The 16,264-nt window shown below is 39.5% G+C and overlaps 1 pseudogene; it reads left to right on the top strand.

Annotated features, from left to right (window-relative positions):
* Positions 1-296: 296 nt before the first annotated feature.
* On the top strand, positions 297-772 carry LOC102483645 (40S ribosomal protein S11-like; annotated as a pseudogene).
* The last annotated feature ends 15,492 nt before the right edge of the window (positions 773-16,264 follow it).

Below are 16,264 nucleotides of genomic sequence, written 5' to 3'. Positions count from 1 at the left end.
AGGACTACATAGGTACCAAGTAAACTTCTGACCTGGATCTGCTACATCTCAAACACTGTTTTAATTCTCATTGCCTCTTTCACAATTTGGTGCAAAAATAGACCCTCTACACAGGAATTTCCAGAACATCCCTCAAATATTAAAATGTTCACAAATATGTGCTAAATTCTACATTCTCTAACATAATGTACAACCATTTAAAAAGCATTACATTTCAGTAGTAATTGAATTATAAGGCCTTTAGAGCTTTCCAAATAAAAGCATATATTCGTTCTTTTTTTCGGGTGGCCAGGAAGATGGTGGATATTCAGACTGAGCATGCTTACCAAAACCAATTGACCAGCTTTTGAAACAAAAAGAGGGTCTTACTAGGAGAGGCTGGCAAGGAGAAGCTACCATGATACTACAAAAACATTGGTCTGGGCCTCAAGATTCCAGAAAGGGCCATTGAGGGTCTCTACATTGACAGGAAATGTCCCTTCATTGGTAATATCTCCATTTAAAAATGGCTCTTATCTCGCATGGTGACCAAAATGAAGATGCAGAGGACCACTGTCATCCTCTGGGATTATTCCACCTCATCTGCAAGTACAATCACTTCAGGAAGTATCCTAGTAACATATCTGTGCACCTGTCCCCAACTTCAGGGAGGTCCAGAGCACTGACCTCATCCTCACGTGAATTTTGGCCCCTGAGCAAGACTGTGAGCTTCAACATGCTCAAGGTCACCAAGGCTGCTGGCCCCCCAGAAAAGTAGCTCAAGAAGTTCTGAGGCTATATTCTTGCCTACTCACTATTTTCCTATTCAAAAAAAAAAAAACATAACAAAAGTATATACTCACCATAACTGTGATTTTTACATGACTATCATATCGTAACTCCTAGAATTCTTTCTGTACCCCAGACAGAGTACCAAATTGGCACTCACTTTCCAGGAATCATCAAATTTTTAGGCATTAAATATTACTTTCAGCTCCCCTTTTATCAAAGTGTGTGATAATTCACCAAAAATGTGCTCCCCCTACCTTTTTACTTTTAATAAATGTAATTGAATCAGTCCTGAGCAAGAACATCTGGCCTTAGGTTGCCATGTGGAGTTTTTTCTTTTGGTCTAGAGGGCACATTTCTTGTTCTAGGGTCAATGAAATAATCAAAACCTAGTCCCTGGGGAGGAAATTTTATGGTTCTCATTTATTTGATCCACAATCTACTAAACTCCATGCCATAGTCAATCAGCTGTAAAATAAAGAAGGAAAGCACAGCTAGTTTGCACTAAAAAAAGTCAAAATCCATTGGATCCGGGCTGGTTAAGTTAGAAGCAGATTGATTAAGCCTAAGTTGGAGGCCTACAGGGCTTCAGTGAAAATGGCCAGTAGTTGGGAGCGCACTCATTTATTTTGCTCACAAACAGAAACCACCTTTTGAAATGACAGGATGAATCCTAGTTAACGGGGTTTCCAACCCAGGCAATGGTCTAGATTGACAGGCTCAGACTGTCAGAAAAGAACAGCAGGAAGGTAATGAAGGGACAGCACTTTAGAAACGACAGGCCAAGGCTCACAGAGAGAGTGTGTCTGTTCACAAGTGCCCAACATTGCCCTGTGGCCACCCAGGGCCATCTCCTCAGCGACCCACCCCTCTCAGCCTTCACATCACTGGGCTGGCCCATCAATTGATCTCTAATGCCTGCCTTGGTTAATGTAATTGGAATGTCAAAGAATAAAATGTGGTTAGTTACTCGTTATTCTCTTTCTCATAAAACTCACCCTTGGACAGAGGAAGTCAGCCTTTGATGAGGACTGTCAAGGGGCTTCTAGAGAACACTTATTTCTGCATGTTCTCCAGGAGACATTTGAAGCATTGGAGGCTCCCAGTTAAGCATGAATTTAAATAGTGGTACGAGGGCCAGCAGTTTCTCAGACAACTGTGTGACCAAGGGCCTTAATAATTCATTGCCAGCTCCTAAATATGGTCACCACCCAAAAAATCCCTACCTCCTTACTTCCTACCTGCACCCACCACATGCATGGTGGTGTGGTTGGAAAGAAGGACTTGCTTTCCAGGGTTTGACTGGGGACATGTCATTCCTCCTTCCTCCATCATTGCTGCCACTCAAAGATCTGTGGCACCCTCCTAGCTACACTTTGACTGCTAGGTAGATTCCAGAAGGACAAGAACTATGTCCATTCACTTAGCATTGCAGAACCAGGGTCTAGCTCAGCGCCTGGCATACAGGAGGTGCTAATATTTGTTAAGTCACTCAATGAATCCATGGAATTTCAAGGGAAAATGCTCTATAAAGCAAGACCTAAGATAGAGTGACAGATGTAAAATTAATATTAAAGATACTACCTCTGTGGTGGGAAAATTAGAAAAAGACACCTTAGTTTTGATTAATTATATTTTTTATTTATTATCATATAGGCATGGTGTTGGGCTGTGACATAGAGCAACAACTAAGGCCTAGGAAGTCTGGGGATGAACAAAGTCTGAGGCAGAATAGAAAAATGAAAAAAATAATAATAACAAGAGTTTAGATATGCCAAAAATATGAGTCAAGCAGTCACTGATTGTCTTGCAGCAATGTGATATCCCTCCTGCCTTCAAGGCAGGACATATCATTTTTTTTTGTTTTTTTTGTTTTTTTTTAGTATTCATGAAATGTGTTTTGTGTCTATTTTTTTAATCATTTCTCTATTTTTACATTTTCCCAAAAACATTTACATATCAAAAATTTTTGCTCATACGCCATAGTTCTTGACAGTTAATAGACTTTCAAAATTTCAGAAAACTGAATTTTAAAGATAATGTTCAAAATATTTATTAAAATTTTGTTCGTGACTCTATAACAACAGAGACAGTATGGTTTTAAATATTTTTTAGAAAATATTTACAGGTCAGCTACTCAAACTGTTAAAAAGCAAACACCCAGCACACAATTCACACATAAACCTTCTCAGTTCAGCCCTGACTATCAATTATTCTGTAATATAGCTAGCGTACATTAGCAAAGCTCAGTCTCTCTTCTTTCTTCAAAATCTTCCTCAAGATAATCCTCTGGTTGTGGCTGCTCTTTTGCAATCTTTACTGATTACAATGCTGGGTTGGAAAAGTCTAGGTTATTTTATAGTATAAATTCTTTCATATGGCTTCTCTAATCCTTTTTGCCAGGCAGAACTGTTTACAGTGCCAGGCCATCTTTCCAAGAGCCTCTGTTGGCTTACTTGAGATCTACCTTAGTTCCATAACTTTCTGGTTTAATCTTCAGATATGACATTCTAGTCAAAGCCCTGTCCAATAATGAGTATTTCCAATTTCTGATTCAAGGCAACAGGTATTATTGAACTTATACAAATAAACATTAAGCCACAAAATAAGAATACTTCCAAATATTTTCTTCTTCCAAGAGGGGTCAGGGAAGGAGAAAAGTTTGTTTCCATCTAAAGAACAAACAAGAAGAAAAAACTTCAACTAATTACTGAACCTATCAATAGCTCAAAAGAAAGCAAAATCCTTACATTGGGAAAACAAAGCATAGTAAAGAAAAAGACGATAATATTTTACTCCAAAGTCATAATGCTTTTTGTTCTTAATGCTTGTTTCTTTATGTGTGTTTTAGTTTTCCTGGTAAAGCACTCCTTTCAGAAATTCTTGAAGAGCTGGTCTGGTGTTGGTAAATTCTTTCAGGTTTTGCTTATTTGAGAACGTTTTTTATCTTTTCCTCTCACATGAGGGATAATCTTGCCAGGTACAGTATTCTTGGTTGAAACTGTTTTTCACTTAACATTTTCAATGTATTTTCTTATTCTTTCCTTGCTTGCATTGTTTCCGATGAGAGATCTGATGTTAGCCTGATGGGATAACCTTTATAAGTAACCTGATGTTTCTCTCTTGACAATTTTAGGATTTTGTCTTCATCTGTGGATTTTGCCAGTCTGGATATGATGTGCCTTGGAAAAGATCTTCTTGGGTTGATTCTATTAGAGGTCCTTTGTGTTTCTTGGGTTTAGATATTTAAATGCTTCTCTAGGTTTGCAAAGTTTTCTTCCAGGATTTCATGGAATAAATTATCAATGCCCTTATTAGTTTCTTCACCTTCTGTGATACCAATTATCCAGATGTTTGGGTGCTTAATAGTATCTAGTGTTTCTCATATAGTATTCTCAAATTTAATTTTTGTTATTTTCTCAGGTTTTTTGTTGTTGTTGTTGTTGTTCTTCTAGGTCAGAGGCTTTGCCTTCAACATCCGAGATCAATCTTCTGCATGGACTAATCTGCTTTTAATACTTTTGAGAGAGGTTTTGATTTCCTGTATTGCAGCCTTCATCTCTAACAGCTCTATTTTTTATGATGTGTATATTTCCTCTTTCAGATTGTGCAAGAATTTCCTCACCCTCTGGAACTCGTCTCTTTTCTCCTGATCTTCTGAAGTTCATTATCTCTCAGCTCTTGCATCGTGTTTAGTTTTGTCACTATGAATGTTCTGAATTCCCTATCAGACATTTCCACGAGTTCTACTGTACTGTCTTTGGATGAGGAGGGATTTTTCTTTTCCCTTAGGGGAGAGATATCTTCTTGGTTTCTCATATTTCTTGTGCCTCTGTGGTGGTTTCTTGTCATTCTGTGACAAAATTTCTCTTCTACTGTGTTTGGCAATGTGGTATCCACAGAAAGAGATTATGAATTCAGATTTATAAAAGAAAGTTTCTTCCTTAAAACAGAAGGTTCAATAAGTATTGAGAATTTCAATGACCCTAAACGATTCTGATGCTTGGCTACAGTGTACTTCGGCCTGTCTAGACACTCAGTGTGTGGAGACTGAAGAGCAGAGTGGGAAAGTAAGGTTAAAAATAAATAAATTTTAAGGTAAAATATGAAAACCACGTGCTGCACACCAGGACACACTCAGATTTAAAATGGATTCTGAAATTAGCAAGAGAAAGAAAAGGTCTGAAGTGAGAAGTGGCTTAAGAATTAAAAAAAAAAAAAATTTTAAAGAGAGACAGACAGACAGAGACAGAGAGAGGACAGAGGTCGCCCTACCTTGTCTGAGTGTTTCGGGGTTCCAACCAAAAGATGAGGTTTAGAGCATTGCTTTAGTCACCTTGGTCCCTGAACATGCCAGGACACCAAGCCAAGTCACATCTAAAACAACTTCTGCAGATGAGAGCTAGCTACTGTTTGAAGGACAGCCAAAGAGGGGGCTCTTGGGTCACAACTGCCCCAGCACACCCTCGGGCAGCAGTATACCTGTACTATCAGTCTGTCCTGTGTGTGTGTGTGTGTGTGTGTGTGTGTGTGTGTAGAGGAGGTTCAGGTTCAAGTATAATTAGGATTAGACACAGAAAGTCCCTATGTAGGAATCCCCTATTTTGTCATTGGGAAGAGTGAGATTCAAACACAGGAGCAGATGACCTGTCCCATTTTACCTACCATAGACTTGTATTGTGTGTATATTTAGAAATAGTTGCTATTCGAAAACCTATTGAAATACTCTAAATTCATCTTTCTTCAAAAGTGGATATAGCCTCTTGCAAAGAATAATTTGAGCATGAAATGGTTTTTCTGTTTAGTTGAAGCTGCTCCTGTGAATCACCAAAGTTGGAGTGGGTTGCCAGCATATCAAAACAAATCCTCCCATCCAAGCCAAACAGGCCTAGCAAAGTGCCCTGCAAGACAGCGACTGCCTGCGAAAACACAACAGAGAGGTGCTTCGTCCAGCAGGAGTGGGGGGCCGAGAGAGACTGGAACTCCCATCAGCAAAAATGAATGCTTGCAGAATGTGCACTGCCTTCATATATTTCGAAGTAGGCACACCCAAAAGAGGAACACCTTCAAACGTACATGATAGATACCTCAAACGCACATATTGTATTGTATTTTTAAGATGCTTACCTAAGTACCATTGGTGCACTTTAAATACAATTAGTTTAACCTTTTTAACCCCTGAATCAAGCCAAGTCTACTCCTATAAGGCTTTTCATTACTAAAAACTGAAGTGTGCAGGAGATTTGAAGATCCAGTGAAAAGGATTTTATGTTAAAAGATTGAACACCCCCCACCACCACCATCAAATTTTAATTATCTTTTAATTCAGTCACTTACCTACCCTGGAAGGGCCAGACACTTGCAGATGCAAAATAGATTTCACACAGTTCAGGAGGAGAGTCTGGGGGAGTTTTCTGGGCTGTCAGGAGACAATCCAGTAATGAGCACAAAGTCTTCAATAAAGACAAACAGCATAAAAGGGCTGTGTTAAAATTACTGCAGCCTTGCATAATAGCCGAGCTGCAGAGATACTACAGAAATGGTAATGAGGACAATAATGTTCTGAACTTGGAGTGTTTTTATTTAAAAGATTTTAATTAGCCAGAAAATGAGCATTAATCCCAGCAACTTGGAAAATAACAACACGCCATCCTATTGCTACAAGCAAAAAGGTAAGGAAAAGAACAAGAAAATGTTATCTGGGGGCAATAAGCCTTCTGAAAAATGAACAATTCTGAGTACTGGCTAGAATATGAGAATAGGTTCACTCCTAAATGGTCATCTTACAATGGCTTGTTATATTCTGAAATTTCCACTCTTAAATTCCAGAGAATACAGTTATAGCCAATGCACTGGTTTCACAAGCTAGGTACATTTAATAAAAATTTTAGTTATCTAGAATTTACATTCTGAAAAAAGTTACTCCTTCTTTCGATTATCCTCAGTACTTGGGAAACCAAATAAGCCAAGCATCAGCTGCCTGTCTCTTCTCAAAAAAAAAAACAAAAAACAAAAAAAAAACCTGCTGAGACCAGCAGATGTCATAATGGTTACATTGCTGGACTCCCATGTAGTCGACCTCGGTTTGAGTTTCTGACCCAGCAGCTTCAAACTCATGCCGGGTACATGTGCGCGTGTGCCCAAAATCCCAAGAGGAGAATGGAGGAGAAGGGATTGTGGTCTGGCCATCCCCCTGGGGAGGGGGTGATTTCTTGCTTTCTATCTCTCTGTCTCTGTGGAGAGCGCATGTGCCCTAAAGCAAAAATCTCTCTAAAAAAAATAAATAAATAAGTGCACAAACAGGAAGATGCCAAAGGGAACTTGTGATCTTGATGAAGGACAAGTTGCTATCCTGAGTTCTCTGTTGCCAGCATAAAGCAATAGCTATTATTTTATTCCAGTTCACGAGCTATTATTTTTTCCCTTGGAAGATGACCTTTATTCCAGTTCACGAGCTATTATTTTTTCCAGTGGAAGATGAGGTGAGTTTATTATATAAAATAAGAAGATATACAGTGATTTCCCTAAAGTTTTCTGTTCATAATCACAAAATGCAGGCATAGGAAACGTGAACTTCTAAGAAATTCTCCATTATGGTCCAATACCATTTTTCCTGGATTTACACATGGAATGTAGAAGATTTCAAAGCTCTATAACCAAAATTTCTATGATCATTTATCATGACATGATATTTAGAGTTACAATCATGGAACCTAAACAAGAACATGACCAACACTTGCCACATAGCCTGAACCTTGCCCTAAACTCCTTCCCTTGGTCAATGCCTCTAATGCCCTTGGCCCAGAAGTTCCAAAGTTATCTTAGACTCTCTTACACAAAACCTCATCAATTCTAGACCTGAAATGTCTCTTGTATATAGTCTTTCCCTCCGTCCCTGAATCCAGGCACCCTGCCATTCTCTCATTTGCAATAAATTCCAATAATCTTAAAATGTCTCCTGATGACTCTGATTTCACGTGCCTTAGTTTTTCTTTCTAAGTAATATTGTCATTCTCATACTTCACGTTTTTCATTGTCTGAACAAAGGACATGCTACTCACCATAGTCTTCAGGATCTTGCCCTACTTTTAACTACTGTTGCTTACTGTAAATAACCCACTGTTATGGTTTGGTTAATGATTTGACCCCCAAAGTTTCATGTTTTGGAATTTGATCTTACCAAGTGGTGATTGAATGTTCCCCAGAAATTCATGTACCAGCAGTTTATTGTACTGGTTGGATTGTAAATGTGTTCAAGGGTGTCACACCTGAAGTATGTGGTCTTTTGATATGTCACACCCAAAGGGTGAGGTCTCCATGACTGCATCTGGTGGGTTTATAAACGGAGAAAGTGAGACCAGAATAAGAGAGAGAAAGCCACATGGATACATACCATGCTCTGCTTTGCAAAAGTTATGCTTTCTGCCATTTTGTGATGCCTTTGAGCTTCCCAGTCACCAGAACTGAGTCAAAATAAACTCTTATTCTCTTAAATTCATGTCATCACAGGTATTTCTACTAGCAACATAAAAATGGACTAGGACACTCATGTTCTAGATACACTGGATTTCTTAGCATTTTTTATGTCTATCATATTCTTTCACAGTTTCAACCATTGAACATATTTTTTGGCAAAATTATCCCTTGGCCACTACTTCTCTACCCGGTAAACAGCTCATAGGACAAGGTTATGTGCCTGCCCTGAGACTGCACACTCCCTTCTAGACCACACTTTAGGTCCCCAGGGCTTTAGAGTTCCCTATCGAAATGACCCAGACAACCCAACTCTGCTTCTAAGACCTATGTTGGCTTCTTCGCCAACATGTATTTCCTCATGAAGGCAGACCATGCCACCAGCCTGACCACTCCTAGGGGGTAAGGGTGGCCCTGAGGCAACTACTTGCTACATGACTGAGGGAACAACAAAATGTCCCCATAAGGGACATGAGGTCCTTGTAGTACCAGATAGAGTGAGAAATGGGGAAAAATGCCTCTTAGGAGCAGTGCTTATGCCATTACATTCCAGCACAGAACTCCAAAGAGTGCTAAAATGCAAAATGCAAAATTTCACCTTCTAATCCATTGTGCAAATAAACTTGTCATGATATTTTTAGCTTAATTTATAACCTTGAAATATTTAGATATATGACATCTAAGCCTGTGTTTGTACTCCTGCGTGGGCCTTAAAGTGAACATTAGGAGGGGCTTTCTTTCCTGTCCTCTTATGGTTGCCTGGTGGATCCCTACTCAGTCTTCAAAATTACTGCAAATACTACCTCTCCAGGTAAAGTTTTCCAGATCTTTCTAAGGCAGAGTTAATTATTCTGATTTAATTGAGATTTTTTATTATAAACAGCAAGTAATTTTATTTAGTAGTTATATATCCAAAAAAAAAAAAAAAAACCAGCTCTCCTCTTATCCTTCTCCTCCTTTTTCTTCTCCTTTGATAAAATTCTCCTCCTCCCCATTCTTCTTCAATAAAGGAATGCAGTTGGCCTTACACAGACCTAGGGCCAGGCGGTGGGGTGCAGTAGGTACCCAAGCTGGTGCTCAACTGCCTTTACCTCAGACCGACACTGCCAAGCATCATTCTATCTGGTGGAATATGGTCATGAACCTTTCAGAAAAGGAAAATTATGTGGGCCAGGGATGACCTATTTCTACTTTGAAAAATGCATGTTTAAATAGATGAGACTTAAACACTTTTTTTTTTCCAGTCCCAACAGAGGATAATTTCTGATGCCAATTTAAAATTCCTAGAGTTTGTTTGTTTGTTTATTTGTTTGTTTTTGTTTATGTGTTGAGAGAGAGATTTTTGCTATAGAGTGTGTGCACTTGCCAGACAGCCAGAAATTACCCTCCATGGGGATATCAACTCAGCAATCCTTTCTCCTCCAGTCTCCTTTCTGGATTTTTAACATGCATGCACACGTGCCCAGTGTGAATTTGAAGCCACCATGGTCAGCTATGTGGAAGTCCAACGACGTAACCATTATACCATCTGCTCATCCCCTGGCGTGAGTTTTAAGCTGCTGGGTCTAGAACTTGAACTGCAGTTGACTATGTGGGAGTCCAGCGACATAACCATTACTCCAACTGCTGGTCCTAGAGGAATTCTCATGTAGTGGCAGAAACAAGTACCACACCCTTCTGAGGTGAAATAACAGCTTAAGATATTCTCCCCCTCTTGTAACCTTGTCTCTCCTTAGTCATGAGCACTCAATGCCTTGGGAACTAGAGGCAGGGAGAGAAAAGGCTTGTGAATTTCAGAAGCCTGGGCTTACACTTCATTTAGTCTAGGAGTCTAGAAGACTATGGACTTGGCTAGTGTGTGAGGGTGAAGATCAAGGCTTCATGCTGCCCTGAACATACATTCCACCCAGCCCACAGAATAGCTAGGCCGAGATAAAGCAAGTGAGGTCTGAAAGTTTCCTGGGCTGAACCACATGGGAAGGTCAGATGCATAGAAATCACAACCTGGATCCCAAAGTGGAGCCATTAGCACTGGTGAGGCCCAGACTCACCTGAAATTTGTCTTTGAGGCAAGGGGGAATATCTGTACTCCAGACAGGATTCTGAGCATGACAACAAACAGCCTTTGCCTAAAAAACTTAAACCTTCAAGCTCCCTTGATGAGCTCTTCCTGACAGTTGTACATTGTCAAATGAGAGCTAAGCAGGAGTCTGATGGGCACCACCATCCTTTGAGCTATATGTGCTCCGCTGTGTGGGGTGGCAAGGAGAAGCTAGACGGAGTATCCAGGGCTGGTCTGCAGAACCGACAGCTGTTCCTTAGCTCTGAGTCCTGATCAAGGCAAGCTCAACATTTCTCAGGGGCATTATACAGGTTTGCACAATGCCCCAGCAACATGAAAATGAGTGCACAGACTACCTATTTCTTTTATTACTATTATTATTATATTTAAATAAAATGGAATATTTTCCTTTCCTGGCAAATCTTCATTTGCAGCAGCTGCCTTCTTTGAATCAAAGGTCTTTTTGTTTTTAAATTAGGTAGATTACTGACTATGAAAGTCTCTCTTCTGGTAAACTTGGACATTGCCATACTTTCATCAAAGACCATCTGAAGTCCCTATTCCATTAAGCACACAATATTATCTGATAAGTTATCTAAGCCCCAGAAGAATCCCAAGGTCATTACTTTTGTTTGCCACAATTCTAAGGATTAGGCCAAGAGTGGTAAACTGTATCACCTCTGCTCTGAGTGACACTGGAAAGGCTTTCAGCTCCAGCAGACAGTTTTCTTCTTTTTTGTTCTTTCCTTTTCTTCCCTCCACCAACAAGAACTAAATAATTCTGGGACCAGCAGTTAGCATAATGGCTATGTCGCTGAACTCCCACGTAGTCGACTGCGGTTCAAGTCCCAGACCCGGTGGCTTAAACACATGCCGGGAGCATGTGCATGCGTGCCCAAGATCCCAAGAGAACAACGGAGGAGAAGGGATTGCGGCGTGGCCAACCCCCCCGGGGAGGTGATTTCTCACTTTCTGTCTCTCTGTCTCTCTCTGTCTTTCTGGCGAGCACACGCACCCTATAGCAAAAAAACTCTCAAAAAAAAAAAAAAAAAAAAAAAAAAAATTTCTTTTTTTTTTTTCCTTTTAGGACCAAGTCCCAGACCCGGTGGCTTAAACACATGCCGGGAGCATGTGCATGCGTGCCCAAGATCCCAAGAGAACAACGGAGGAGAAGGGATTGCGGCGTGGCCAACCCCCCCGGGGAGGTGATTTCTCACTTTCTGTCTCTCTGTCTCTCTCTGTCTTTCTGGCGAGCACACGCACCCTATAGCAAAAAAACTCTCAAAAAAAAAAAAAAAAAAAAGAACTAAATATTCCTTTTTTTCTTTCCTTTGAGGACATGCAGGAAAGAAAGGGTCATTGCTCAACATGAGGGGCAAATTGGTACCATCATAAGAGAGGGCAGGATACGAATTGTGCTGTTGTGGAGTCTGACAGATTGGGGCGTGAGCGTGAATACACACTCACCTCGCATGTGCACCACTCTCTCTCCAGGCTTCCTAGAAGGGCAACCCACTGTCAGTTAAAACAACAGCAGTGAGCGCCAGCAGAACAATAGATTTTGATTAGAAAAACACTAATGCCATATCTATTTGTTAATTGTAGACTCTCAACAATTTCTGTCAAATGTGGGATTCTTTTTTAAATTTCAGTGAAGTAATCACAGCCTTCTTAAATTTGGTACGACCACTATCCGTGCAGGCTTTTGTTTGCATAATGTGTGAAGGGGGGTGGGGCCCCCCATGAGAAGGACGTAATAAAGTAGTTCTCTTGCCAAGGGCACTTGAAAAAGCAAATGTTGAGCTTACAATTTTAATCTCGAAGGACCAAAGATAACCAACGGAAAAGTTTTTGATCAAGATGTTTATATTTTCAATTTAAGCACTGGAGTTGAGAGGGGAAATCACAAAACACATGCAGAAGCTGTGATTTTCATTAGTTCACATGGAATCTGAATTACTTAATTTTTCTGAATTTTCACATATTTATTGCCTACTCTGCTAAAACGAAGGATAAGAAAGCAATCCAAATAAAAGGAAATAAGAAAAATTCTATCCCTGAAAGAAAAGAATGTTGAGAATGGGTGTTGGGGGCATTTTGCTTAGAGAAAACAAGAAAACTAAACTGTTGCTTAAATGTTAATTTAATGTCAATTTAAAAACCTATCATACAGGACCAGCATGTGGCGTAATGGTTACATCGCTGGACTCCCACATGACATATCACAGTTCCAGTCCCAGATCCGGCAGCTTGAAACTCACGCTGGGTATGTGTACCCAAAATCCCAAGAGGAAAGTGGAGGAGAAGGGATTGTGGTTTGGCCACGCCCCCGGGGGATGATTTATTTTCTGTCTCTGTCTCTCTGGCAAGTACACGCACCCTATAGCAAAAACTTCTCTGAAAAAAAAAAAAAAAAGGAAAGGAAAAAAACATCATAGCAGGTGGGATGGTTAAGGAACTGGACTCCCATGGTACAAGACCCAGACGTGGTAGCTTGAAAATATCGCTGGTCATGCATGTGTGTGCCCAAAATCTCAGGAAGAGAAAAGAGAAGGGATTGTGGCATGGCTACCACCATCACCTGCCCCCATCTATGGTGGGGGAGTGGGTTTCTCACTTTTCCTCTCACTGTCTCCCTCTGCCTCTCTCCATGCACCCTACAGAAAAAAATTTCATAAAACAAGAACATTTAGAAGCCACTGAACAGAAAGTACAGGAATGAATATAGTGCAAGAGAATCATCCGGATTGATCAAGGTTTAGGGGTGGGTGTTATCTCAGCTTCAGTCTTAGATAAGAACCTAAGAATCAAACATCTCTGGGAATATTTGGCAAACAACTGGGGCAGATCTGCCTAAAATTTCTTTTTTGTAAGGTATGGGGAGGGGGGGGAGGAATCTTTTTGAATAATAATTTATCCTCAGGAAAGAAGCATCTTGGCACATTGAGCTTGACCCAGAGACAGAGAAGGTACATGAAAATGAACCTTTGTCTGTTGTTTGGATTCATCTGCTTTAGGTCCAAATTTGACTTGTGACTGGATCCTAGTTGGGCTTGGGGCAAGAGGGATCTCTATGGGTATAAACCCGTACTATTGTATAAACACTATTTAATACCATCATACAACACTTGTGTTTTTAATACAGAGCTTTTGTCTTCTCCATAATCTCATGTTTTAACTATGAAAAATCATCAACATATACAGGTCTTAATGAACTAAAAAAAAGCTTATGTTTGTAATCAACTTGGAGGATTATCCTTTTTCTTTTTTCTTTTTTTTCATTTCATTTTCTTCTATACATTCAATCACATTATTATTTGTCTTACAAAATGGATATTTCAACAGGTGAACATTTCTCCCTAGAGCTGTTGATAAAACTATGAAATATCTTCAATAGATAATACCACACCTCTTTGTGCCATTAATGCTTTGCCTCCCTGTCCCTCCCCCAAATGTCCTTCCTCAGACCCTCCCCTTTCACACACACACTATATCTGGTATTTACATCTATATACTGTGTTTCTATATCCTTTAGACAATTAGTTTCATCTCAGCTTCAGTCTTAGATAAGAACCTAAGAATCAAACATCTCTGGGAATATTTGGCAAACAACTGGGGCAGATCTGCCTAAAATTTCTTTTTTGTAAGGTATGGGGAGGGGGGGGAGGAATCTTTTTGAATAATAATTTATCCTCAGGAAAGAAGCATCTTGGCACATTGAGCTTGACCCAGAGACAGAGAAGGTACATGAAAATGAACCTTTGTCTGTTGTTTGGATTCATCTGCTTTAGGTCCAAATTTGACTTGTGACTGGATCCTAGTTGGGCTTGGGGCAAGAGGGATCTCTATGGGTATAAACCCGTACTATTGTATAAACACTATTTAATACCATCATACAACACTTGTGTTTTTAATACAGAGCTTTTGTCTTCTCCATAATCTCATGTTTTAACTATGAAAAATCATCAACATATACAGGTCTTAATGAACTAAAAAAAAGCTTATGTTTGTAATCAACTTGGAGGATTATCCTTTTTCTTTTTTCTTTTTTTTCATTTCATTTTCTTCTATACATTCAATCACATTATTATTTGTCTTACAAAATGGATATTTCAACAGGTGAACATTTCTCCCTAGAGCTGTTGATAAAACTATGAAATATCTTCAATAGATAATACCACACCTCTTTGTGCCATTAATGCTTTGCCTCCCTGTCCCTCCCCCAAATGTCCTTCCTCAGACCCTCCCCTTTCACACACACACTATATCTGGTATTTACATCTATATACTGTGTTTCTATATCCTTTAGACAATTAGTTTCAGTCATAGAGTGCAGACACTCGGTATTTATTACTGCTCCTGGATATTCTTTTCCATCTCAATTGTTGCATAACGAATCATTCCAGTTATTCATAGTGCCTCAGATTACAAAAATGTTTAAATGTTTAAAATTAAAAGATTGACTATACCAAGCATTGGCAAGAATATGGAGCAACTAGAACTCTCACACACTGCTACCGAGAATATAAAATGGTACAACCATTTTGGGAGCAGTGGAAGACAGTTCAGAGTTTCTTAAAAAGTTGATCATACACCTAATATATTTATTTTACTCCTACATATTTACTCAAGAGAAATGAAAGCATGCAGCTGCATGAAAAAAATCACCACTGCTTATAGCAGGGCTTTTTGCATTATAACCAAAAAGTGGAAATAATTGCAACGTCCATCCATGGAATGAATGGATAAGCGAATTGTGATATATTCTCACAATAAACCACTCAAGTAATTTTTTGAAAAAGGAGTAAACCACTGATACACTCAATACATGAACGAATCTCAAAATATTGGGTTATTGGAAAAGTCATGAAATATTATTTCTATGCAAAAATGCATCATGACTTTTCTGATGACCCAATAATAATACCGAGTAGAAGAAAGCAAACAGAAATCAATACATACTATATTAATCGATTTGTAGAACATTCTATAAAATGTGAACTAGTTTATAAGAGTAGGAATCAATCCAGCAGTTTCCTGGTTGGGAGGGGAGGGCAGAGGAGAGATTATGAAGCAGCATAAGAAAACTTTTAGTGGGAACCAGCTGTTAGCGTAATGGCTATGTCGCTGGACTTCCACGTAGTCGACAGCGGTTCACGTCCTGGACCCGGTGGTTTAAAACTCACACCGGGCACATGTGCGTGCATGCCCAAGATCCCGAGACAAGAATGGAGAAGAGATTGAGGCGTGACCATCCCCCCGGGGGGTGATTTCTCACTTTCTGTCTCTATGTCTCTCTTTCTGTCTGTCTGGCGAGCGCACGCGCCCTATAGCGAAAACCTCTCCAAAAAAAAGAAAAAGAAAAAGAAAACTTTTAGTGATAATAAATATGTTCATTGTCTTGATTGTGGTTTTAGTTTTACAGATATATACATGCCCAAACTTGTAAAGTTGGACACTTTAAGTATGTACAACCTATTATGTATTAATTATATCTCAATTAAAACATAAGCAAAATTTTTAAAAGCAATGCTAGAAAAAATTAATTTTTAAAATTTGTTGATTTCATTTGCCAAAGAGTGCAGGCACCCACCAGAAAGATACAGAGAAACACAGAGAGGAAGAGGGACAAATAGAGGGGGAAAGTTCTCCCAGTGGAGTGTGGTCAGGTCACAAACCCTTCCACTTTTTCCATCCTGCTAGGATTTGGGACTATTTTCCAAGGGCTTGAACAGCAGTCGGCCATGTGGGACCTGGCTTACCTTAACCACTAGACTAGCGGTCAGCCCAATTTAGTGGTTTTAAACAAATAAAATCATTTAACTCTCTCATGGATGTACAGATTAGGCAGGGCTTGATAGGAAAAAAAAAAATCATCTTTTGAACTCTTGCCAGTCTGGTAGGTAAAAACTAGTACCTGGATTTAGTTTTAATTTGAATAACTTTATATTTTCTATGAAG

This window comes from Tupaia chinensis, unplaced genomic scaffold (genome assembly GCF_000334495.1).
Source record: "Tupaia chinensis unplaced genomic scaffold, TupChi_1.0 Scaffold000314_1, whole genome shotgun sequence".
NCBI lineage: Eukaryota > Metazoa > Chordata > Mammalia > Scandentia > Tupaiidae > Tupaia > Tupaia belangeri.
This window is presented reverse-complemented; position numbering and strand designations above follow the sequence as displayed.